This window comes from Thunnus maccoyii, chromosome 9, assembly GCF_910596095.1.
Source record: "Thunnus maccoyii chromosome 9, fThuMac1.1, whole genome shotgun sequence".
Classification (NCBI taxonomy): domain Eukaryota; kingdom Metazoa; phylum Chordata; class Actinopteri; order Scombriformes; family Scombridae; genus Thunnus; species Thunnus maccoyii.
Genome location: NC_056541.1, coordinates 1604786 through 1630682, shown reverse-complemented (window position 1 = coordinate 1630682; position 25897 = coordinate 1604786). Strand labels below are relative to the sequence as shown.

At 43.9% G+C, this 25897-nt stretch overlaps 1 long non-coding RNA gene and 7 other non-coding genes across 10 annotated transcripts; all 8 read left to right on the top strand.

Moving 5' to 3' along the window:
• The first annotated feature begins 14735 nt into the window (after positions 1–14735).
• trnaa-agc lies at positions 14736–14808 on the top strand. The gene has a single exon. It is a non-coding gene; the product is annotated as a tRNA-Ala (tRNA).
• A 185-nt stretch (positions 14809–14993) lies between these two features.
• On the top strand, positions 14994–15075 carry trnas-gcu. The gene has a single exon. It is a non-coding gene; the product is annotated as a tRNA-Ser (tRNA).
• A 658-nt stretch (positions 15076–15733) lies between these two features.
• Positions 15734–15815, top strand: trnas-gcu. Its single transcript has one exon. It is a non-coding gene; the product is annotated as a tRNA-Ser (tRNA).
• Positions 15816–17441: 1626 nt separating this feature from the next.
• trnas-gcu lies at positions 17442–17523 on the top strand. Its single transcript has one exon. It is a non-coding gene; the product is annotated as a tRNA-Ser (tRNA).
• A 1112-nt stretch (positions 17524–18635) lies between these two features.
• LOC121903487 lies at positions 18636–21161 on the top strand. 3 transcript variants are annotated; one of them, XR_006098057.1, is made up of 6 exons: positions 18654–18717; positions 18832–18884; positions 18965–19126; positions 19605–19771; positions 20617–20704; positions 20833–21161. It is a non-coding gene; the product is annotated as an uncharacterized LOC121903487 (long non-coding RNA). The 3 variants fall into 3 exon arrangements; XR_006098056.1 differs by having other exon boundaries at positions 18794–18884; XR_006098055.1 differs by lacking the exon at positions 19605–19771 and having other exon boundaries at positions 18636–18717; positions 18794–18884.
• Positions 21162–22829: 1668 nt separating this feature from the next.
• Positions 22830–22911, top strand: trnas-gcu. The gene has a single exon. It is a non-coding gene; the product is annotated as a tRNA-Ser (tRNA).
• A 1612-nt stretch (positions 22912–24523) lies between these two features.
• Positions 24524–24605, top strand: trnas-gcu. Its single transcript has one exon. It is a non-coding gene; the product is annotated as a tRNA-Ser (tRNA).
• A 920-nt stretch (positions 24606–25525) lies between these two features.
• trnaa-agc lies at positions 25526–25598 on the top strand. Its single transcript has one exon. It is a non-coding gene; the product is annotated as a tRNA-Ala (tRNA).
• Positions 25599–25897: the final 299 nt, after the last annotated feature.

The following is a 25897-nucleotide window of genomic DNA, read 5'->3' as shown; positions in this document are numbered from 1 at the left end:
AGTATTTTAAGTTTGCTGCCTGTTTAGTTGTGTTCACCACGCTAGACTGTTTTGTGTTTGTCCCGCTCGGGACTACTGCTGTGTTTGTGCCATCGTGAGCGAGAAAGTAAGTTGCTTTGTCAGTCAGAAACCAGACAACGTACGTTACAGACTGCCGTCCGTACACATGCTGTCTATGGACAAAGGAACCGCTTCTCTTCCTTTCATGATCGCTTTCTCTCCTTCTTCCCTCTCTCTTCTGACTAACACATACACATGCGCGCACACACACATACACGCACCGACATCTTTTGCACATCTGATGGTCAGATAACGTCGGACAAAGCTTCGCTTTGTCTTTCTTTATCCGCCATCAGACACGTGTGTTTTCCACAGAAGTGGGTGAGTGCGAGACGCCGTCCACCAGGCGGCGCCGTCTTGCTTCTGTCTAACCAAGACACCGCCACATTTCTGCCATCCGGTTCTCGCGCGACGTGACGTCCTCCCATAGTCACGTCCGCGTCGCAGACCGACGACGTCATCACATCAGGCCCCGTCGCCATCTTGTCGCACACACGCATGCTCACACACGCACGCACACACACACATGCATTCCCCTGCATGTGTCCAACCCTGTACATAGCTTTGTGTTTTGTTTGGTAGGATTAGATTTTAGAATAGTCGTTTATTGAATGAAGCATTTGTTAACTTTGTTAATTTTGCTAAGTTTAATAAACACTGTTATATCTTTAAAGAGAAGTTCTTCTGTCATTATTGTGTGTAATATTGTGAAAAGTGGCTGATTGAAGGAGTCAGAGCTCGAATTCACCCTTCTTTGTTCATCCTTGAATGTTGATTCTCTCAGATATTAACATTCTAGGTGAACTCCCATTTATGAGACTACCTGGTTTGGTTATTGGTCCCGGTTTCCGGGTGGTGCCCCGTATTTGTTAATTCATATTAATAATTCTATTAATTGTCATAATTAGTTAATTATCCTTGATAATTGATGATTATTGCCAATAATCAACTGTGTTCCTCACAGATCCAACAGTTGGTGCCCGAATTATTGATTAAGGTTAACAATATCTTATTTTCATAATTCATAATTATCTATGATAATTATGAATTATTGCTAATAACCAAACGCACTACTGCCCGTCCCAACAACTGTGTAATGTGTCCTGCTCAGAGGCACATGAACCATTGTTACTGGCAGAATGCGTTTATATTATTTATTCGTTTATTGATATCCTGATAGTGAATTCATTATTTAATAACCCAGAATATGATCTGGATGTCTTTCGAACACTGGAAATGGTTTATTGGGCTAAATGTTTCAGAGAGAAATGAAATGTTGTAACTCATATCAAACCCGACACTCAGGAATTTTCAGCCTCAGATGTGACTGAATGGAAATGATGACAAATTATGTCAAAATGACTAGTCATTAATATAATTATCTGCAGAAGACCCTAAATGATAAACCTAATGAAATAGTCTGTTTCCCCTTTTTATAGCTACATACATTTTTTTTAATTCTAAAAAATCAACACCTACATGCTGGTCCACGTTCCATTCACACTACCAATGATCCTGTTTTAGGTTAATTTGTCCCTTTATCAAATAAATCAATGCTGCTAAATGAGGCTTGAGATTTTTGAAAAGTATCAAAATGTTAATTCAACACCAAGTACAAAAACAACACACACATCACACCATCTACACACCAAGCAGAGAAAATCACGTCCGTCTCTTTTGTCTTGTTTTTGCTTCCTCTGTGTCCTGTAATGGAAAGTCACTCTGAGCTGCTGTTGGACTCTTTCTCCTCCTGCTGCTGACACTTCCCTCCTCCAGAGCTTGCTGGGCTTTTTGGGGGTAATTTTGCTCTTTTCATGGCTGTGTTTCTCTGTTGTGGACATTACAGACTATCTGCTTCCATTCTCACATCTTCTCACTTGTGGCCCCCCCCCCCCCCCCCTCAATCAGCCACTGCCTTAGTTAAACCACATTAGCCACTGTAGCGACTACTGGCAACAACGTAAAAGTCGCTGAGAGGCTGAGGTAGGGCCTTGTTTGCCGTTTGTCCGACACGCTACCAAAAAGATTCGCTGAGATCAAAACTGTAGGTTTAATAACTTTTATTAATGAAAGTGATCAACTTATTATAACTTGCACAAAATATAGGCTACTCAAAATAATCACAGCGATCAGGTGTAAAACTGCGTTCAGGTGTAAAACAGCGTTCAGGTGTAAAACAGCGGTCAACAAAAAATACGACGACCCACTCACCCTCTGTCTCTTACCAGCTGGCATGCAGGTGAACAGGTGCTTAAATTAACTATAGGATACCACCGCCCATATCCATGTGACCTGATTATCAATCCCCGTGATCGTGCAATAATAAACAAACCAAAATAACCCAAAATATAAAACAAAAGAATTACTACTTTGCAATTCATTCAAACTTGAAATTAATCCATTCATGGCTCCTACACGCCAGCCCCTAATTATTAGGTTATTACATAATAATTACTCACATTGCAGATGTTAATAGGAGGCATGGAGCAATTAAAAGCTCAATAATCAAAGTCCATAAATTTACTTTACATTTTTGATCTTCTTTCTTCCTCCCGATCCTGTACATGAGTCATAAGTCAGTAAGACCAGAGGTTACTAGCACATAGTCTTATCAGAGTGATCTTTACCATCACTCTATGTCTGTCAGTCAAAATCAGAGTCAAAATGGAGGTCAAAGTGTCAAAATATGCATCAACCACTCCTTATCCAGCTTCGGCCTCCTGTAGTAGACAGACTTTGGTCATTGGTCGGTCCAGGCAGCTGCTCTTTGTTTTGATGCGTACCTGACGCACAAAACCTCTCCTGTCTGGAAAGGTTTGTAGGACTCTTCCCATGACCCAGGAGTTACGAGGTCTGCTGTTACTACTACTGCTGACAACTCCTTTTTCATCCTTTGTAGCTTTTCCATCTCTGTCTCTTGAAGAGCTCTTTGCTTGACCTGATGCCCCAGTAGTGGAGGGGCCTTTCTTCCCAGAATCCTTTTCTTTATCTCCCGTTTCAGCTTTCTTCAAGGCCTCTCTGCTGTCTTTCTTCAATGAACGTCTTTGTTGGTCCGTCTCCAAGTCAGACTGTGCAAGAGCCATGCTCAATTGTCTCCTCTTCTGACAAACAGACAAGAGCCAAGTCTTAAATATCAAGATCCAAGCAACAGACTTTCTCAGAGGGGTCCAAGAGTCAAAGTAATGGATAATGCGAGTCACTACATCAACCTCCTCTCTGACCTGTACAGCATTCACTGCAACAGCTTTCTTAACCTCACTGTCATCTGATGGAAGTTGAAGAGCATCGTCAGGAGAGACAGGCCACTCACTCTCAGGTTGAAGGAGAAAATGAGGCCCTGACACCCATGTTGCATTCTTGAGAAATGTATCTACTTTCACACCCCTGGAGGCAACATCGGCTGGATTGCTTGCAGTTTCAACATACCTCCATTGAGAAGGGTGTGAGGCCTTGCGAATTTCTGAGACTCGGTTGGCAACAAAGACTCTGAATCTGGTCATCACTCCTATCAGTGAACTTGTAAGATCTGGTCCCTGTAGGGGCTGAGCATTAAGTGATGTTCCCTGGTAACTCACTCCACAGTCAAAGACAACTCTGATCTTTCCTTTTTTAGGATGGTAGACGCCATGGTGCGGAATATACCAGACCTTGCCATCACTACGTTCCACATCCTCTTCAGGCACCCTTTCAGCATAACCTTTGGCAACAAGGTCATTCATGAAGGCCATATAATCAGCATGAAATGAGGAATCCTTCGGAAGCCTCTTCTTCAGGTGTAAGGCTCGCTGCTCAATGATTTTCTTATTATTTGGCATGCTAACGTCCCTTTTCCTCAGAGGTAAGTTGATCTGATAGTGGCCATTCACTTGCTTTGCTGAGTTTGTGACCAGTTCCATAAACTTTTGATCTTCTCTTGACATGCCAATTTGTTCATCCATGCTGCATTCAGGGAAATCTGCCTTAAATTGCTGCTACCAAAGTTCGTCCAAACACACAACTGACACTCTGTTCACTTGTAACTCTGGCTGCTCACAGTCCATTGCATCTCCACTGTCTCCTTTCAGTGGTCCATTCACAGTCCAACCCAGCATTGTCCTTACTGCATAGGGTCCATTATTAACACTGCGTATGACTTGCAATGGTTCCAAGGCCTTAGAAACATTTGTCCCTATCAACAGCTCAATCCCTGCCTCAATCTCAGGCAAATTGACATGTTTTAAATGAGGCCATCTCTGAAGATCACTCTGTCTTGGAATGTTCCCTTTGTGAACAGGCATGCACATCTGCGTGTAAGCCTTAGGCAGTTCACAGAAGTGCTCCTCATTCAAGCCAGCTACCTCCAGGCCTGACACGATGTGACTGCTCACAACTTTCTCTTGGCCCATTGTCCGTAAAAGAATATGTACCTTCTTCCCTGTAAGGTCAAGCTTGTGCATCAGAGACTCTGTGCAGAATACTGCTGTACTGCCTTGGTCCAAGAAAGCATAGGTGGTGACAATCTTGCTCCCCTTTCTGGATTTAACTTGCACTGGAACTATGGGAAGTTTACAATCGTGATCACCAGCCCCAGTAAGACCACTTGCCACCAGAGTGCTGTCCACTGACACCTCTGCTTTCCTCTCAGCTAGGTCAGATTCCCTTTCCTTTGGAGGAATGTGAAGTATGGTTGGATGTTTAAGACCACATTTTGCACAGGAAATCCGTTTTCTGCAATCTTTGCTGATGTGTCCAATACACAAACAGCCAAAACAGACACCATTGTCCTTCAAGAAGCCAATCTTCTCTTTATGTGCTCTTTTCCCCAACTGAGGACACAAATCCAATGCGTGACCTCCTCCACAGCAAAGACATGTCTTCCTTTCAGTTTGAACATGTTTCTTCCCTTTGGTTCCAGGTTGAGTTTTGTTTCCCACAGGGGCTACAGTGGTAGCAAAACTAGTTCCTTTAATTCCAGAACGAGATTGTGGATTGTGCTTGCTTACACCTTTGTTTGTTGTCAGCGATGGAGCATCCTGTATGTTTCCAAACACTGGGTCAGTTAAGATTCTCACTTGTCTCTCAATGAAATTAGTGATGTCAATGAATGTAGCTCTCTGGCTGCGCCTTTCTTGCAGTTCACAGGCTACAGTTCTCCACTTGTCCCTGAATTTGTAAGGCAGTTTCCTTATAATGGCCAGCATATTGGCAGGCATGTCTAGCTCATGCAAGTATTGCACCTCTTCCATGGCATTACAGCAGCCTCTGAGGAAAAAGCTGTAATCTTGAAGAGCTTTTACATCTTCATTTTTGATCGGAGGCCATGAAAGAGCCCTTTCCATGTATGCAGATGCAACCTTCTGCTCATTTCCAAACTGCTCCTGTAGTAAAGCCTTAGCCTTAACATATCCCCTCTCTGGATCAATGTGCTGGCAGCTTCTAACAAACTCTTTTGGATGACCCTTAGTGTACTGCTCCAGGAAATAGAGTCGGTCACTGTGGCTCGCAGTGTTCCTTTCCACACCATCCTCAAAAGCCTTCATGAATGCATGATATTTTAATGGATCACCATCAAAGGTTGGTATATCTCGCTTGGGCAAAGATGAAAGACATTGCTGCTGTATCAACAGTGTAGTGATTTCATTTTGCTTCCTCACAATACCAAGTATGTTGTTTTGGTCTTCATTTTCTGGACCCATATTTGCATATGACACATTTCCATATTGCATTTGTGTAGTTGCTTGAGCATCACGATACACTGAATGTTGCTGGGGTTCATGGCACCCTACAGACATAGGCTTCAAATGAAAGAACTGAGATGGATTTTTCTCCTCAGGCCTTGCTCCTGTATCCAGGTGATCACATTTGATTTCCTTTTGTGACATTTGTGGAATAAATGGATTTGCCTTAGCACTGAGGGTTTGTATTTTTCCTTGTCTTTTTTCCAAATAAGAATTCATCCCATCTGATTGCTTTGTTATAGAGGTTTTCCCACTTAGGATGCTCTGAGATCTGAACACATTTAGCTTAGCCATGTGTGTAGCAATTTCCTCATCCAGTTGAAGCTGCTCCTTCCTTTTACGTAGCCGTTCCTCCTCTTCTTCCAGTTCGTGTTTGTCCTTTAATAATTTTTGTCTTATCTTTAAAGCTGCCAAGTCCGCCTCAGCTTTAAGACGTGCAGAAGAAATACTAGAAGCAGCAGACTTTCTTCCTGTTGCAGAGTTTTGTGATCTGGACACTCTGCTTCCCACATTTGACACACTGTCACTTGGCTTTACATCATCTTGTATATCATCTGTCATGATTATGGATGCAGCCTGCATTATTACTTGAGGTTCATCGGCTATTTGAAGAAAAGACACATCTTCATTGATTCCAACAGGATCAGATTGAACACAACTGTCATTGTGGAGCAGTTCCTCTGGTTCACTCAACCATTGTTCAACATGCCCTTTAAATGTGTTGCTGTATTTCACAATGCTGGAAAACCATTCATTTTGTTTCCTCTGTTCATCCTCTGGGAGTAAAGGAATCAACATATTATGTGACATGTTGGCATTTTCACAAAGTTGAATTAAACTCTCTAAAAGGGGTTGTACATGAGAGACGTTTTCCCTTTTTTTCATGAATGATTTCATTTGTGGTATGAGCCCTTTAATTTTATTCACAGTCCTTTTGCGTTCCCGTTGAAGCTTTTCAATTTTATTCACCAACGCCTTTGCGGTGAGTTGAACTTTTCTTTTCCCACACTCCATTTGAGAACTTGCAACATCAGCATTTATTTGACTCATTTTTCCTCTTTTGAGTTCCTTTTCGATGACTTTTTCAATACATTATTTGTGCATTTAAGGACACATCCACAGACCGAAAGGCAATTCATCCAGCAAACATCACATTTCCACATCAACAGCGCAGCGGCAATTTCAAAGAGACCAAGCGGAGATTCTTTATTTTTGCATCACGGAGATAATTCAGCACCGGTAATCAATCAGCCAGTCGTCCTCAGCGGACACACAGCAGTGAATATGCAAGCCGCATTCCTTCCATTAATACACAGCTTAATGCGTATAAACACCGGTAAGCCTACCTGGCTTCTGTGGTTGGCTTTGACTGCGGCTCCTGAAGTCGTGATAGTTGAAAGCCGGTGCCTTCTTCAGTCATTCACCTCCGATGTTCGCTTAGTTTAATCCCCGTCCAATCGATCCTTGAGCCCATGCGCCTTCCGATGATGTTTCTTTTAATGCCGTTTTTTGTTGACAAAAATGTAGCGACTACTGGCAACAACGTAAAAGTCGCTGAGAGGCTGAGGTAGGGCCTTGTTTGCCGTTTGTCCGACACGCTACCAAAAAGATTCGCTGAGATCAAAACTGTAGGTTTAATAACTTTTATTAATGAAAGTGATCAACTTATTATAACTTGCACAAAATATAGGCTACTCAAAATAATCACAGCGATCAGGTGTAAAACTGCGTTCAGGTGTAAAACAGCGTTCAGGTGTAAAACAGCGGTCAACAAAAAATACGACGACCCACTCACCCTCTGTCTCTTACCAGCTGGCATGCAGGTGAACAGGTGCTTAAATTAACTATAGGATACCACCGCCCATATCCATGTGACCTGATTATCAATCCCCGTGATCGTGCAATAATAAACAAACCAAAATAACCCAAAATATAAAACAAAAGAATTACTACTTTGCAATTCATTCAAACTTGAAATTAATCCATTCATGGCTCCTACAGCCACATTAGTTAAATGCCTCTCACGTTAACGTCATGCAGATCAGAACCAGCAACACTCAGTACAGTTACAGACACATCCAGTACCTCGGTTGTCCCATGATGTTCACTACACTGCTGAGTGTTTTTGGTGCATCAGTCAGGATAATAATTAAACTCGTCCGTCTCCGGCGTGGAGAAGACTCACTCTGAACATCTCTCCACTCGTCCCTCAGTCCTCTCCTCTGTCTGCCTTCCTGCTCCAGCAGCTTATTTTACCTGCGCAAGAGTTAACAGGCGAGAGGACCGAATGAGCTGCATTCATGTCCAAATAATGCTCCTAAAACCAGAATAATAGCAGCATATCCCACATGTCTTAATCAGAAAATGCTTTATTTGGAATAAGGCCTAATTCGAAATATCCAAACAGAAAATGCTGTTTACATGACCTGTATAGTGGAATATTAGTGTGCATGTAAACGTCCCCACTCATACAAGTCAAATGAGAGTAAGAGAGTAAGAGTATTACGTCTCCCCAGTGGTGCAGTCAGTGAGTCGCCTTTTCTGGGGATACTAAAGGTTGAGGGTTCGAATCCCCAGGTTGCCAAGTCCTGCTTTCCAACAATGTAGAGATTCATTCATGTTTTCTTCTGAAGGTGCTGTGCTCTAGTTTTTTCCCTCCTTAATGATATGCACCTTTTGGTGTTATTTGAGCTTCATAACAGTTCATTGTACTAAGCAGTTGTTGGCTCATTAGTTTGTTATTCACATGAACTAAAATCCACCAGAATGCAGGAAATCAAGTCTTTGTAAATAAAATGTTCCTAGTGGGAACTCTCAGACCTCCACTTAAAAAGCCTGACTGGGACTATATTTCACGCTACAACTGGCCTGAATGATTTTCCCAGTCAGCCGATGTCATTAAACATGATTTGAGCCTATTACCTGATTTAACCAACAAATAATGCTTTAAATACTTTAATAAACCCAAACAGATCTACACACGCAGCTGAACGGTATTTACATTTAATCTGTAGGTGAAAAAAGTTTAAAATAGCAACAATATTAATGGTTAAGTTAAAGGAACATTAGGTTATACTGTACACACACAATATAACCACGAAATCTCATCTTAAAATTTATGATGGCATCAATATTAAAGGTTCATTAGACCGTGCTGCACGCTCGCTGTTAGCCATCAGATATGATCAGAAACATTTTCAGGATTTGTTGACAATTAATCGCACTTGGTGTATCTGAACTGTTACTAACAGTTTTACATCTCTTTAATGGATTTTACATCAACTTTTCATGTTACTGGGTTTCAAAGGCTGAATTTAGCTAACGTTAACACAAAACAACAGCAATTCTAGCTGGCGTTAGCACAAAAGAACAGCTAGGAAAACTCACCAACTACCAACTGTTGTTCTCTGTAGAAATGATTGAGTGCAGTTGTTGAGAGTTATATTAACATTATACGGTGTATATTTTTAATAACTTTACTCACTGCTCTCTCACTAACTCTCAGGTTGCAGGTGTTGATGCTAAAGGCCTTTACACACCAGGCTTTTTATTCACACAGAACGTGATTATGAGGTGAAAAAGCAGTTTTCACACAGCGAGTAAAAGCATCAACCAATCAAAGTGTAATCTACACACACAGCTGTTTATTGTGAAGGCCAACGTGGGATGTTGACGTGAGATAAAAATTCTGCTGGATGTGTTTTTAACTACGGTGGGCGGGAAATAAAGCCAATGAATCAATATTGATTCATGTATCATATTCATCATCATGTATTTATAAACTGTGGATTTCTTCCCGTGGAGCCGACATGTCAGTCAGTCTGGTGAAGGCAGTTTGGTCGGCTGCTTGAGCAGAATGAGTCGTCACAAAGTTGTGTTTCTGATGCAAATTTGTATCACTGCCAGTGTGAATAGTTTTAATGTGAGTGTAAATATTTTGCATTATAGTGACATTTATTAAAAGAAACAAAAGAGCATTCTGAGAGGACAAAGTTGAACAAAAAAGAATTATTTACATTTCTCTGTGTTCTCCTCTGGCTCCATCGCTCTCCTCCTCTCTACCTGCCACAGGTCCACAGTCTTCCCTTCATAAAGGACACAAAAGTGTTCTTTCTTATGGTTGATAGTGTGCTGGCTTTATCCAAACTCTTTCTGTGCAGGCTGGCCACACCTTTGGCAGACCCTAAGTTTATGAGGCTTCAGGCTGCTCGCTGTCCTGTTGCTTCTTCAGCCTCCACAGGGTCGTCGGGGGGATTTTGATGTCTTTTGCTGCCCTGACCTCCTGCAGCCACTGCTGTTGCGTCCTTCCACCGGGCCCCTACTCCAGAGAACAGAAAAACTGTCCTCCATAAAATGCGTGCCGGTTGTCCAGGTGTCTGGGTTCTTTCTTTTCAGCCTCCTGCTCTAGGTGCCTGTTTTTTCGTCTTGCTTTTTTGTGCTGCATCTGGTGTAGACTTTTGTATGGGTCTAGGCGAAACCATAACTATTTGGATAAATGCCCAAATTGTAGGTTTGAAGAACAGTGTGGAGAGTTTAGCATGCTCGCATCACAGAGTATGAATGTTGGAATTTTCTCTGTCTACGTTATTGGTGAGCCGTTGTGAAATAAGAGATTCCCCATCTGACACCTGTGTCTCGACCATCTGATTCCTCTGTTGTCCACCTCTTTCTGCCACAACAATACTTTAAATACTTTGATAAACCCAAACAGATCTACACATGCAGCTGAACGCCATTTTTGTTTGATTCGCAGGCAGAAAAAGTGTAAAATACCAACAATGGTTCCTTATATGTTTTGACATCTTCCGCTGCCCTGATCTCCTGCAGCCACTGCTGTGACGTCCTTCCTCCTCCAGTGAACAGAAAAAAACTGTCCCCTATAGAACGTGTGCCTGGTGTCGAGGTGTCTGGGTTCACCACAGATGTCTCAGGAGTCCCCAGGCTTCCACTGTTTGATTCCCTGAGCTTTGGAGAGGACCTCCCTGTCCCCCTCTGTCCTCTTCTTCCTCTTATACAACGTCAACCTTGTGGGTTTTGTGAATGTTGAGGAGCCTGCAGAGGTGGAGGCAAGGATCCTCTCCTGTGGCTGCCTTCCTCAGCTTCACTGACGTCTGGCATGAGAACATTAAATTGTCATTTCAATAATACTTTTCTTGAAATGAAATGAAATATAAAATGTTTGCACAAGTATGCCAGCTACTGTACACACCTTTTCTTTTCTTGTCAGCCTCCTGCTCCAGGTTCCTGGTTTTTTGTTTCACCTTTTCGTGCTCCATCCTGCACAGAAGGAAAGTACATATTTTAAGGTTCAAACAGGCAGTGCAGTACAATACAGTGAGAATTATGAGACAATGACAAAGTCATACATCAAGCTCTAACCTGAGAGACCGATCCAAACAAAAACTTCTGCATCTCTGTCTCTGTGAAACAGTGAAATAATCAGGATAATGTCAGGCAGCTTTTTGAACCAAATGTCCAGAAAACCAGGTTTCCTTCAACCAATCAGCATTCTCTCTCTGCATTTTACAGCAGCACTTTCTGGCCAACGGTCATCAATGTCACCTGTTGAAGGCCAGACTTGAAGACGACACCAGTGTGAGACGAGGAGGTTACAATCCACCTGAAAGACTTCACCTGTGTGTGTGTGTGTGTGTGTGTGTGTGTGTGTGTGTGTGTGTGTGTGTGTGTGTGTGTGTGTGTTGGGGGGGGGGGGCTGAATGAATGGGCTGCAGTGTGAGAATGAATGACACCAAACATTAAAAAGGTACTGATAAAAGAACCAGTAACATGGGAGCTTATAAATACTTATTATATTATTATATATATTATTAAAATATTTAGTTCACAGTGTGAAGAACATGTGTTTTGTTTAACAGGAATCTTGCAAACAATAACGGAAGAAGACAGAAGAAAATCTCACTTTTTAAAATGCAACTCAATTTATTCCTTTCAACTCAGTGATTAATAAAAGCCAACTGTAACAACAGTGTATAAATAATGTGACTGAACAGAATATTTGAGGCTGAAGAGGTTGATATCAGGGATTCATAGTGTTACTGAGGTCCAGCACATTGTATATTTCACTAAACAATCACTGCTGTAAGTGCAGATCCACATGAACATGTAAAGCCAGTAGAGACTTCCTGCTACTACACTCACAGTAAAACAGAACAAACTGTCAACACAGGAGGCAGCTGAAGACACCCAGTTACATGACTGACAGAGTGTTTACAAGAACACTGACCAATTTGTAGAAACTGGAAAGTATCTGAAATGTCTCTTCTTCTGTGAGAGATTTCTAACAGATACAAAATACTTCAATAAGAAAGAAATACAAAGAAATTCAATACAAAAGGTTTTGAGGACAAGTGTTTTGTGCAAAATGAGTTACAGTTTGTGCTGTTTGTGCCACAGTCTGAACAGAGGGTGGCAGCAATGTCCCACAGTATTTATATAACAATGAAGGTCTAATATGTGACATTAATAACAGCTGTAGCAGACGACTGTCTGGTCCTCAGTCAACACTGTTTGCAATACAAAGACAGAACTGATGTGTCGACCCTCATGACACAATAGGACAGGAATCTAAAGTGTGATTGTGTTCTTCATTCAGGACTCTATTATGTTCCATTATGTACAGTCTGTCTGTACAGAACAATATAATAGTGATGTGTGTAACAGAGAAATGCAGTTGAACTTTATACAGCACTTTATGTATGTAAAATATTCACAAGTAATGTCTGATGTATTTACAATGTTTACAATAATTATTTACAGTATATCAGTATTTTTATTTGAAATATTTACCCACCTGCTTTCAGTTCATGCAGTTTTCTGGCTTGAAGGCAGCCTGGCAGGCTGGGCGGCTTCAGTCTGCAGGCAACAAGATGAACATGGCTGTCAGAGACGGGTCATTTCAAAATGTAACAGCAGCAATAATGAACTAGTGATAACAATGATGTGAGGTTGATGTTTGAAGCATGTCACTGTGTATAATATCAGTTAACCGACCTTTTTGGGGTCCTGACTCCTTTTGTCTGCCAGTCATTCCTCCACCGAGCGGCCCTCGGCCCGAGAGCAAATGTGCTCTCCTCTGTAGCGACTGTGGCCGTATTCTTTGGTCTTTGGCGCCACAGCGCTTGCACAAAAAGTGCTTTTTGAGGAGAGCGCCGTCTCTGCAGCTCCTCCCGGACCTTCCTCTGCCAGGCTGTGGAGCGGGGAACACTGGCGGCAGAGGTGGAGGCAGAAAGGGTGTCTGTCATGGAGGAGGAGGAGGCTGCAGTGGCGCTGGCGGTGATGACGTCATACAGTTCTGGTGCCAGGGGCCCTCAGCGAGTGGCGGCCTGACCAGAGGCGTCCTCCGGCAGATGGAAAGCCAGAGGCTGGTCAGGCCCAGCTGCTCCACTGCGGTCTGCTCGCCACTGGTCCCTGGAACAGCTACATGCACCATTTCCATCATCATCGCATTGCCCCTCTTGTTGTGCCTGATGGAAATAAATTCAATCATACTGATCATCATCAGCATCTCCTTCCACTGTTAACATTTTTACAATCACACAAGTCTTACCACTGCAGAAGGGTCTGGTGGTTGACCTCATAAAGCTGGAGGTTGGTGGCTGCCGTGAGGTCCTTGCTGTTGTAGACATTGTCTCTGATGAGACAGTAGTCCCTCTTGACAGCCGCCAAGCGGTTGACCTGGACCCCAGCGATAGTACGGCCCTCACAGTGTAAGCGGCACAGCTCTAAAAACATGGCCTCCACTATCCTGCCGGCTTTTAGAGACTGTGCTGCACCCGCACCCCAGCCAATGTAGGACCCGCACAGGGAGGGAGAGAGAGCGCTCTGTTAGACCCCTGACCCACACGGCTAGTAATTAACATTTATTCATTAGTAAATCATTTCTATTATATTATATTGTATTTATTATATCTTACCTCTTACCTACCTTCCATAGCTCCTATTGTTCTCCATGCTATTTTATTATTGTTTTTTTTAATTTTGTTTATTTATTTGTTTGCTATGATCGTAAAGTTTTTGTAAATATGCTTTAGCAATGTTGTATGTAGTCATGCAAATAAAGCCAATTGAATTGACATTGAGAGAGATGTTCTGTGTTTTCGTGCTCCTCCCTGCACCTGCCCTGCATTTGTCCTCGTCAGCCCTGCTCTCAGTGTCTTCTCAGCCTATCAGCTCCCAGCTCATCACCTGTTCCTCATTGTCTGATTAGTTTAGTTTGTATTTAAGTCCTGGTTTTCTGTTCAGTCCTGTTTGATCATTTCTTCTATTTGCCCTGTTCTCTTCTGACCATTTCAAGATTAAAGAGGATTTTCTGTCAACTCTCTTCTCTGTCAACATTCCAGTCTCTGCATTTGGGTCCATTTCTGCTTCCCTACGTGACAGTATAGTTATAGAATAAAAAAGCATTTTAGTTTGAAATGCTGATGGTACACTTGACAAGGTAGGCCTGTCTCAAAGGGCCGCTCTGCATGCAAAACGAGCTTTTCTTGGTCAGGTTACCTGCGTACTTCCTGGGCTGGGTGTAATTTTCAACCAGCGTCAGACTCAGGAACTCTTGGGTGAGCTGATTGAAGCTGTGCTGTAGCTGGGCATTATAGCAATGCCTATGGTCTATGGTGCAGCAGAGGCGACAGGAGAATTAGCTGAAATGGTAGAGCACTTGCTTAGCATTCTCTAGAAGACCCTTGACCCTTTGTTTCTTCTTGTCAGTAAGATACAACTTTTCCTCTGCATCCGTCCACATGACACCCATTTATGACATCCCAGGAACCTTATTCTGCACCACAATCAATATCATAATTAGTCAGATTCATTGATACTGAGAAAATATTTAAGCTGAAGTTTGAAAACAGCCTGAGAAACATGAACTGACATTCTGAAGCAGAAGAGGAGAAGCAGGATGAGCTGAGAGTTGGAGCTTCACGTTCTGTGCTTCACACAGGGGAATTAGCTCAAATGGTAGAGCGCTCGCTTAGCATGCGAGAGGTAGCGGGATCGATGCCCGCATTCTCCAGAAGGTTTTCCCTCTGTGTCTATGTAATATCCCCAAGAAAATGATTGTACACAACTACAAATAACCCAATCTGTACAATTCATTCAGGATTCACATATTCAGTTGCCATGTCAACTGACTTCATTGTGTTTCATAGATTTTCCAAACAGTGACATGAGTGAATGGACATTTAAACAGTGTCAACAGACGAGGTGGCCGAGTGGTTAAGGCGATGGACTGCTAATCCATTGTGCTCTGCACGCGTGGGTTCGAATCCCATCCTCGTCGAGTCAACTTCACTTTAACCTGCTGTATTTACATGTCATCAAGCTAACTGGCTCCATGATTAAGGCCTTGATATAAAGCAGTAAATTCTCCTACAGAAGTCGTCCTTGGAAACTGTTTGGAAAAGGGCACTTTCAAAAAATACTTGGCAGGTGATTGGATGAACCATCACTGTCTTACCTTGCAAGGCAGCTGGATTTAAGAGATCACAAGGTCACACAAGAATCCTGATAGGACGTTGATTGGTCCAAACCACTGGTGGTTCAGACACAAGTACATCAATTGAAGCCTGACAAGGTGGATTCTTGCGTGATCTCCTGATGTTGTGATCTCGCAAATCCAGCTGCCTTGCAAGGAAATCTCTGACCTTTTGCATAAACTTTTCTCAACTTCCCTTTGAGTAACAGTGGCAGTTTTTTCAGAGTCCACATCACAATGAAAGGCGTCCTTTTGTGTCTCCAGTGTTGGAGTCTGTATGTGTGAACGGGCTGTTAGATTGTCAGCTATGATTCAATCCTTCCAAAGAGGTTCCTCAACTATTCACACCTTCAGTCCCGTGACTCTGACCACTCTCACCACCGCCACGTTACCCGACGTCAACGTGTTTCACAGATTGTCCATACAACGCCACGACTGTATGGACATTGAAACCTTGTCAACAGACGAGGTGGCCGAGTGGTTAAGGCGATGGACTGCTAATCCATTGTGCTCTGCACGCGTGGGTTCGAATCCCATCCTCGTCGAGTCAATTTCACTTTAATCTGCTGTGTTTACATGTCATTGAGCTGACTGGCTCCATGATTAAGACCTTAGTAGCAGTAAATTCAATTCATCCAATCAGTGGGTCCGGTTCAAGGGGGCAAAATCAATCCACACACCGCTGACCAAGCGTGAGCCTTCTTGGAAGAGCTCCCTATGATACCTAGGAGGGAACAGAGAATCCAAATTGGAGGAAGCTATCGTAGCATGTTGGATGTGTTGCACCACTGACTGGTTTTACCCTCCTCTGTCAGAGTAAAAGCTGCTCCACAACAGAGAGCTGCTTTGCACTCAGTTATGAGAGGAGGCCATGATACTGCTACCTCTTTGAATGAGCTGTGTATAAATGTCAAGACGAGGAAACAGATCATAGAGAGAGACTCTGGGAGCTGTTGTGAATGACTAGCAGTGGCCCAGCGGGCTAGCGAATTGGCACTTAGCTGGCCAGCTACAGCAGTTCACCAACCAGCCCTGCGAGTGTCACTACATCACCAAGTTTTCAGCCCCACCTAACAGCCCCTGCAGCCAGGCCTCTCTGCAATGGACAGTCGGGTCTCCTGGGACAGTCGGGTATCGCTCTCCCTCTTTCACTCAGGACTTTGTGTCGTTTGGGTCTTATGCTTCATCCAGACCTTTCTGTTTACGATTGTCTAACCCATGTTTAGCTGTAAAATTGGTTTTCCACATTAACTGAACTTTCCCTTCATAAGTAGAAGAAATAGTTAAGTCTTTTGGAGAATGCGAGCGTCGATCCCACTACCTCTCACATGCTAAGCGAGCGCGCTACCATTTGAGCTAATTCCCCTACAAAAAGCAGGAACATATCTAGCTCCATGCTGCACTTCTCTCCCTTCCTCCCCTGTGCAAGATTCCTGTTCCTAGAGGGGGAAAAACCTATCTTTATTTGGTGTCTCCACTTAGAAAAGACACCAACGAAACCCTCCAGACCTTCCAGGTCTGTGTGAAGACCTCCCAATCAATTGTGCTCTTCACGCCTCTGTTCCAATGCCATCCTCGTCAGGTCATGTTCAATTCAATCTTCTGTCTTTACACGACTACAAGTTGACAAGAAAAGTCACATTTCAAGACTGCAGGGGGGAGTGATTAAAAGTGAAGAGTGCTTTCCAGTTTGCAGGGGAATTAGCTCAAATGGTAGAGCGCTCGCTTAGCATGCAAGAGGTAGCGGGATCGATGCCCGCATTCTCCACAAGCCTTTCCCGCTGTCTCTGCGTAATGGTGCCTGTGTCTTTCTCATGCACTACAGCAAACAACCCCATCTGTGTGGTTAATTCAGAACTGAGATAGAGAGAGTCCTCTTACATGTAACATAAGCATTCTGCTTGCACATTTTTTCTTCCCACGCATCGTTTTTTCAATCTCCCCCTCTCGTCTTAACTTAACTTGCATGAAGTTGAACTTTTCTCAACTTCCCTTTGAGTAGCAGTGGCAGTTTTGAGACCACGTCACAATGAAAGGGTTCCTCAACTATTCACACCTTTAGTCATGTGACTCTGACCACTCTCACGACCGCCACATTACCCGACGTCAATGCGTTTCACAGATTGTCCATACAACGCCACGGCTGTATGGACATTGAAACCCCATCAACAGACGAGGTGGCCGAGTGGTTAAGGCGATGGACTGCTAATCCATTGTGCTCTGCACGCGTGGGTTCGAATCCCATCCTCGTCGAGTCAGCTTGACTTTAGTCTGCTGCGTTTACATGTCGTCGAGCTAACCGGCTCCATGATTAAGGCCTCCATGCGGCAGCATTTAAGGCAGTGAATTCAACTCATCTAATCACAGGGTCCGGTCAAGGAGGGGAAATCAATCCGCACACCAGCGACCAATCGCAAGCCCTCTTGCAAGCGCTCCCTATGATACTTGGGTGGGGGGCGGGGGGAACAGAGAGTCCAAAACGGAGGCAGCTATCCTAGCCTGTTGGATGCCTTGCACCGCTTGCGTTTTTTTAACCCTCCTCTGTCAAATCAAAGCTGCTGCACAACAGAGAGCTGCTTTGCACTCAGTTATGAGAGGAGGCCACGATACTGCTACCTCTTTGAATGAGCCGTGTATAAATGTCAAGACGAGGAAACGGAACAGCGGAGAGAAAACAGAGAGAAACTCTGGGAGCTGCTGTGAATGACTAGCGGTGGCCCAGCCGGCTAGCGAGTTAGCGCTTAGCTGGCCAGCTACAGCAGCTCACCAACCAGCCCCGTGAATGTCACTACGCCACCAAGTTTTCGGCCCCACCTAACAGCCCCTGCAGCCAGGGGAGGCAAAATCAATCCACACACCAGCAACCAATCGCAAGCCCTCTTGAAAGAGCTCCTTATGATACCAATGGGTTCTTCTCATTTCTCTATTTTGTGCCTCCTTGTCTCCGTCCTCCTGCCGTGACCCAGAAATCGATCTCAGTGCACAATGTTTAAGGATGTCTCAATTCCTAAAATGCATCTCGAGGAGAGAGGAGGCTTGCTGGAGGATCTGTGAGCGAGGATGCACAGGTGTATCCTTGGCAGAAGTTTTCTCGACACCTGTGAGGTATAAAAGAGGCGTGACACAGCTGGAATATACAAACTATGGCGGGAGCAGGACTCTACAAATGTTAACCTTCTTCCCCTCACCGTTTGTGTAGAGCCTCATTAGGCGATGTTCTAACCGCATTCCTCAATAACATTTCACCTTGACATTAGTTATTGTAGCAGGATAGATATTTTCCCAGCTTGGGTGATTGCGGCCGTTCCATTGGTTCCCCTGGCCCAATCAAGAGGGAGGCCAATCTATAAAGGGGAGAGGTGTCCATCTCTCTGCCTCTCACTCTTTGGAGGGCATGCCCACTTCTGGCGGCTGCGCTTCCATCTGATTGTAGCTCACCGGTTGCAGGTAAATGTGTACTGGCTGCGCTGTTTGCGTTGGTTTAAACTCTTTGGTTGGTGCTTCATGATTTTCATCATCGCAGAATTTTTGCTGACTCCCCCCTGCCCCCCAGTCTGCCAGAACCCGGTGTTTGATGCATCGTTAACGCCCGTTAACAGATCGCTTGTCGGACAGTATGTATGCCTCAAGCTCTGTCTCCTTAAGCCTTCACTTCTTTAGCCTGCCTGTGTTAACAGGGCTCTGTTTACCATAGGTATGGTTAGCCATCACAGCTAACCTTAGCCTCAGGCTCCGTCTGCTCTGCCTGGTCTGGTGTGGTGCTGCACGGTGCGGCTGTCCTGGGTCTGTGCGGCCTGCTGTCCTCTCCAGCCGCTGCCACGGCTGCAACAGCTCATCGATCTGCGCTCCGGAGCGGGTGTGTGTCGACTTGCTGGCAGCCAGAGTCTGTGTCCCAATTGTGGGGTTAATTTAATTTAATTTGATCAACTTTGGGTTGAGTTATCTCTTCTTTTGGTTTCTTATTCAGTTGGGTATGGTTTGTGGTTTATTTTATTTTTTTATGTAATTGTGATTCTAATCATTTATATACATCCATTGTTTAGTTTGTTAAGCAGAACTTTGTTATGTTTTTGTTTTGTATTTTGTTTCATGTGTTTTTGGATTTACATTATTTCATTGTATAATGCTTTTCTTTGTTAGCTTATTTTTGGTTTCATTCTACTTTGGTTAGATTAGAATTCACTCTTTCTTTTTCCTTAGTTTAATGTTTTGGCAGCTTAGGGTTTTGTTGTGTACATTTACTTGGCTGCCAACAGTATTTTTTTTGTTTATTTTTGTTTATTTGGGTTTCTTTTGTGTTGTTAACCCCACTAATTTGTTGTTTCCCTTTTCAGTTGCTGAGAGCTGCTGGTGGTGGTCCCTGGTGTCCTGGTGGTGGTTTCCTCTTTTGAGTGTGTGTGTGCTGTGAACCCCTTTTTTGTTTTTTTGTTTTTTCACATATGATCGGGGTGATTTTGTTTTCCCTGGATTCCTCTCACTCCTGACTCACGTCCCCCTACTGGTAAGCTTCAGCACCGATCAGGTTCCCCCCTTTTTTTGTATAGTTTTTAATTGTTATAATACATAAATAATATATTTTAACTGGAACCACGTCCTGCCTGTCTGTTCAGCAAACGAACCTCCATGCTTTGTGGGTTGTTTCACCACCTTGATTATTCTTAGGGTGAAATTCCCTAGGTGGTGCAGTTGGAAAGCGTTCTAATGACTCCTCGCTCACTAGTTCTCCCCCTTGTTATATCACCACATTATGTTTCTATCGTTGAATGTAGGCTACATGGTTGGCTACATCCAATTCAACTGCTATAGTCGTGACATGATGTTTACAAGTGCAAACAGCTGCTAACCTAAAATTATATTAACAAGAACAATTGCCCTTTATGTAATCTGCAAATGTCATTCTAAAAGTATAGTCTTTTGATGACAGTTGCAATTGGGGCTGTAAGCTACATTTGAGAAAGATTTTACTTTCTCACTTCTTACAGGGACTGATGATGAAACGCTGAACCTTATCAGGCTGTTTACAGGCAGAAGGCACACAGCCAAAAAAGCCTGGGAGTCACTTACTGAATTTCTATGTAGTGCATGATACTGTAATCTGTAACTGTTGTTGCTTTCAACGTATGCAATTGCAACCTTGAGATGTTTCTACATCAGTTTTGACAGACATTTTTCTGGACTGTATAGATATGATCTCTTGCCTTTATGTATTGGTGTTGACAACTGGTATCTTAATGATGTCTCCTGAAACTCGTAAATTCAATAGCAATTGCTATTTACATGTGAGTGGACACCTGTTGTGACCTACTAACCTGAACTACTTTCTGACACATCTCTTGTATCACACAGGGAAATTCTTCAGAAGATGGCCCCTGCATGTGTTGTCACCCCCACACAAGTGGCAAAAAACTGGGACAACCTAAAACGTAAATTTAAGGTATGGTTAAAATGTTACTGGCAAATGCTCACTGACGTGATGTTTCCCCTTGGATTCATGTTTGTCCGTGAACCTCATTTTTATGTCTGCCCAGCGAACTGTTGGATAACTTGCTTGTGTTCCTGTAGGAGTTGAGATGCTCCACAGCGGGGACGGGGACTGACAGAGGAGAGGCCACAGCAGCCACATGGCCATACTTTTCTGCTATGCATGAGGCCATCGATGGAAGGCCATCTATTGATCCTCCCATCGTCATGGACTCAGCAGAAACTTTTGCAAGTGTGGATGCTGTGGCTCAACATCAACTGAGGCTGCCCAGAGCCAGGAGACGGTGGAGGATGAGGAGGCCACGGAGTCTTGCTCGGACAGCCATTTAGAGGATGTTGAGCCAGTTGCCCTCTCAGCCAAAACAGGTGCTCCCAGGTCCCGGGTCCTGCAGTTCTTAGAGGACGCAGCACCAGACCTTGCAAGAAAATAAAAAGAGGTTCTTAGATGTTTTTGAGGAGCTAGTGACAAAAAGCTAGTGTTTTGGGTTATGTTCGTTGTGCTTTTTTATTTTTATTTTTTCTAAAGCTTGATGACTTATGTTGGTTTATGTTCACCTTTCTTCATATGATTAAAATCAAGCATGTTGCAAACAAATCAAGCATGCAGCCTTTTTTGGAATTCAAATCCACAACAAAAAAAAGGTGTTTAATACCTAAATTTACACCGACATGAGAGGTGATCATGGTCATATTGAAACTGAACATCAGCACATTGACAATTTTAGATTATTCAGTCTAATCTGAAATAGTTCTGCCCATAATTAAAACCTGTACTCTGCGTACAGTAATGCAACATGATGCAATATCAACACTGAACGTTTAAACTGCATGAGACAATGTGATAGCCTGTATTAACATCTCATATAATGTTTAATAATAACCTGTGGGTCTATAAAGGCCTTTGAGATTCTAACAGTAAGTAAGGGCTCTAAATAAACTTGAGCATGGTTCAATGGGAAATTACATTAATGAAAACAAAAATCAGAGTTATGCATGCGGCCAGTGCTCAGAAGTTCTTTTCTGTCAAAAAGATGAAACATAACATCCAAAGGAAAATAACTGGCCATAAAAGAACAAAATCTCACAAATAATTACGTTCATTCAACTCCGTAGGGTTATGGTCAGGAGCTGGGAGTTGGTTTGCCAGTCTGTCTCGCTGGCCTTGTCCACTTTGTTCACTCCTCATTGGATGGGGTGGAGGCCCATCAATCTTCTTCACTCCTTCAGTAGGCTCGAGGATGTCTCCTGTAGTGAGACAGATGTTGTGGAGGACACAGCAAGCAGTGATGACCACAGGAGCAAATGTACGGTTCACCTCCAGGGCCTTAAATAGTAGGCACCTCCATCGCACCTTCATCATGCCAAAGGTCCACTCTATTATGTTGTGGGCTTTGGCATGGTGTTGATTGTAGCAGCTCTGTACCCTCCCCTGCACTGGCTCCTCATACGGGGTGATGATGGCTATAGGCTGGTCAGTGTGAAGCAGGATGAGCTGAGAGTTGGAGCTTCACAAGCCCTGCTTCACACAGGGGAATTAGCTCAAATGGTAGAGTGCTTGCTTAGCATGCGAGAGGTAGTGGGATCGATGCCCGCATTCTCCATAAGGCTTTCCTACTCTTTCTATGTGATAGTCCCTGGAACTTTCTCATGCATTACAACAAACAACCCCATCTGTGCAATTAATTCAGAATTGAGATAGAGAGAGTCCTCTTACATGTAACATAACCACTCTGTGTGCATGCTTTTTCTTCCCATGCATCTTTTTTTTCAATGTCCCCCTCTCGTCTTAACTTCTGCATAAAGTTGAACTTTTCTCAACTTCCCCTTGAGCAGCAGTGGCAGTTTTTGAGAATCCACATCATAATGAAAGGCGTCCTGTTGTGTCTCCAGTTTTCAAGTCTGTATGTGTGAATGGGCTGTTAGATTGTCAGCTATGATTCAATCCTTCCGAAAAGGCTCCTCAACTATTCACACCTTCAGTCCCGTGACTCTGACCGCTCTCACGACCGCCAAAGAGATTTTTTCACAGATTGTCCATACAACGCCACGACTGTATGGACATTGAAACCCTGTCAACAGACGAGGTGGCCGAGTGGTTAAGGCGATGGACTGCTAATCCATTGTGCTCTGCACGCGTGGGTTCGAATCCCATCCTCGTCGAGTTGACTTCACTTTAGTCTGCTGCGTTTACATGTCATTGAGCTAACTGGCTCCATCAAGGCCTCCATGCAGCAGCACTTAAAGCAGTGAATGCAACTCAGGATTCGGTAAATCTACACACCACCGACCAATTGCAAGCCTTCTTGGAAGAGCTCCCTATGATACCTCGGAGGGAACAGAGAGTCCAAATTGGAGGAAGCTATCGTAGCGTGTTGGATGTATTGCACCACTGGCTGGTTTTACCCTCCTCTGTCAGAGTAAAAGCTGCTCCACAACAGAGAGCTGCTTTGCACTCAGTTATGAGTTACGATCCTGCTACCTCTTTGAATAAGCTGTGTATAAATGTCAAGACGAGGAAACAAACATAGAGAGAAACTCTGGGACCTGTTGTGAATGACTAGCGGTGGCCCAGCCGGCTAGCGAATTAGCTAGCGCTTAGCTGGCCAGCTACAGCAGTTCACCAACCAGCCCCATGAGTGTCACAACGTCAACAAGTTTTCAGCCCCTGCAGCCAGGCCTCTCTGTGATGGACAGTCAGGTCTCCTGGGACCTCTTTCCTTCTTCCGCTCACTCTCCCTCTTCCACTCAGGACTTTGTGTCATTTGGGTCCTATCGATGCTTCATCCAGACCTTTCTCTTTATGATCGTCTTACCCACGTTCAGCTGTAAAAATTGGTTTTCCACATTAAGTGGACTTTCTCTCCATAAGTATAAGAAATGCCTAAAAGTCTTTTGGAGAATGCAGGCGTCGATCCCGCTACCTCTCACATGCAAAGCAAGCATTCCAGCATTTGAGCTAATTCCCCTACGAGAAAAAGGAAGATATCTCGCTCCGTGCTGCACTTCTCTTCCTTCCTCCCCTGTGGAGGATTCGTGTTACTGGAGGGGGAAAAAAACCAATCTTTATTTGGTGTCTCCACTTAGAAAAGACACCAACGAAACCCTCCAGACCTTCCAGGTCTGTGTGAAGACCTCCCAATCAATTGCGCTCTTCACGCCTCTGTTCCAATGCCATCCTCGTCAGGTGATGTTCAATTCAATCTTCTGTCTTTACACGACTACAAGTTAACAAAAAAAGCCACATTTCAAGACTACGGGGGGAGTGATTAAAAGTGAAAAGAGTGCTTTATTGATCACAGGTAAATTAGCTCAAGTGGTAGGGCGCTCGTTTAGTATGCGAGAGGTAACGGGATTGACACCCGCATTCTCCAGAAGTCTTTCCTCCTGTGTCTATGTAATAGTCCCTGGAACTTTCTCAGGCACTACAACAAACAATCTCACCTTTACAATTAATTCAGAATTGAGATAGAGAGAGTCCTCTTACATGTAACGTAAGCACTCTGCTTGAATGTCTTTTCTTCCCACACATCTTTTTTTTCAATCTCCCCCTCTCGTCTTAACTTCTGCATGAAGTTGAACTTTTCTCAACTTCCATTTGAGTAGCAGTGGCAGTTTTTGAGAGATCACGTCACAATGAAAGGCTCCTCAACTACTCACACCTTTAGTCATGACTCTGACCACTCTCACGACCGCCATGTTACCCGACATCAATGTGTTTCACAGATTGTCCATACAACGCCACGACTGTGTGGACATTTCAACCCCGTCAATAGACGAGGTGGCCGAGTGGTTAAGGCGATGGACTGCTAATCCATTGTGCTCTGCACGCATGGGTTCAAATCCCATCCTCGTCGAGTCATCCTCACTTGAGCCCGCTGTGTTTACATGTCATTGAGCTAACTGGCTCCATGATTAAGGCCTTGATTTAAAGCACTAAATTTAAATAATCTAATCAGAGGGTCCAGTTCAAGGGGGCAAAAAATATCCACACACTTGTGACCAACTGCAAGCCTTCTTGAAAGAGCTGTTGTGAATGACTAGCCCTGCCAGCTAGCAAGTTAGCGATTATCTGGCCAGCTACAGCAGTTCACCAACCAGCCCTGTGAGTGTCACTACACCAGCAAGTTTTCGTCCCCACCTAACAGCCCCTTCAGCCAGGCCTCTCTGCGATGGACAGTCAGGTCTCCTGGGACCTCTTTCCTTCTCCCACTCGCTCTCCCTTTTTTACTCAGGACTTTGTGTCATTTGGGTCCTATCGGTGCCTCATCCAGACCTTTCTGATTACGATCATCTTACCCATGTTCAGCTGTAAAATTGGTTTTCCACATTAACTGGACTTTCCCTACATAAGTAGAAGAAATAGTTAAGTCTTTTGGAGAATGCGGGCGTCGATCCCACTACCTCTCACATGCGAAGCGAGCGCTCTACCATTTGAGCTAATTCCCCTATGAGAAGCAGGAAGATATCTCGCTCTGTGCTGCACTTCTATCCCTTCCTCCCCTGTGGAGGATTCTTGTTCCTGGAGGGGGGAAAACCTATCTTTATTTGGTGTCTCCACTTAGAAAAGACACCAATGAAACCCTCCAGATCTTCCAGGTCTGTGTGAGGACCTACTAATCCATTGTGGTCTTCACACTGTTCCAATCCCATCTTCGTCAAGTCATGTTCAATTCAATCTTCTGTCTTTACATGACTGCAAGTTAACAAGAAAAGCCACATTTCAAGACTGCGGGAGGGAGTGATTAAAAGTGAAAAGAGTGCTTTTTAGGTGACAGGGGAATTAGCTCAAATGGTAGAGCGCTCGCTTAGCATGCGAGAGGTAGCGGGATCGACGCCCGCATTCTCCAGAGGACTTTCCTACTGTGTCTATGTGATAGTCCCTGCAACTTTCTTGTGCACTACAACAAACAACCCCCTGTGTACAATTAAATCAGAATTGAGGTAGAGAGAGTTATCTTATGTGTAACGTAAGCGCTCTGCTTGCATGTTTTTTCTTCCCACGCATCTCTTTTTTCAATCTCCCCCTCTTTCTTTCTCCTGTTTGCTCTCCCTCTTTTACTCAGGACTTTGTGGCATTTGGGTCCTATCAGTGCTTCATCCAGACCTTTCTGATTACATTTACATTTTTCATTTAGCGGACGCTTTT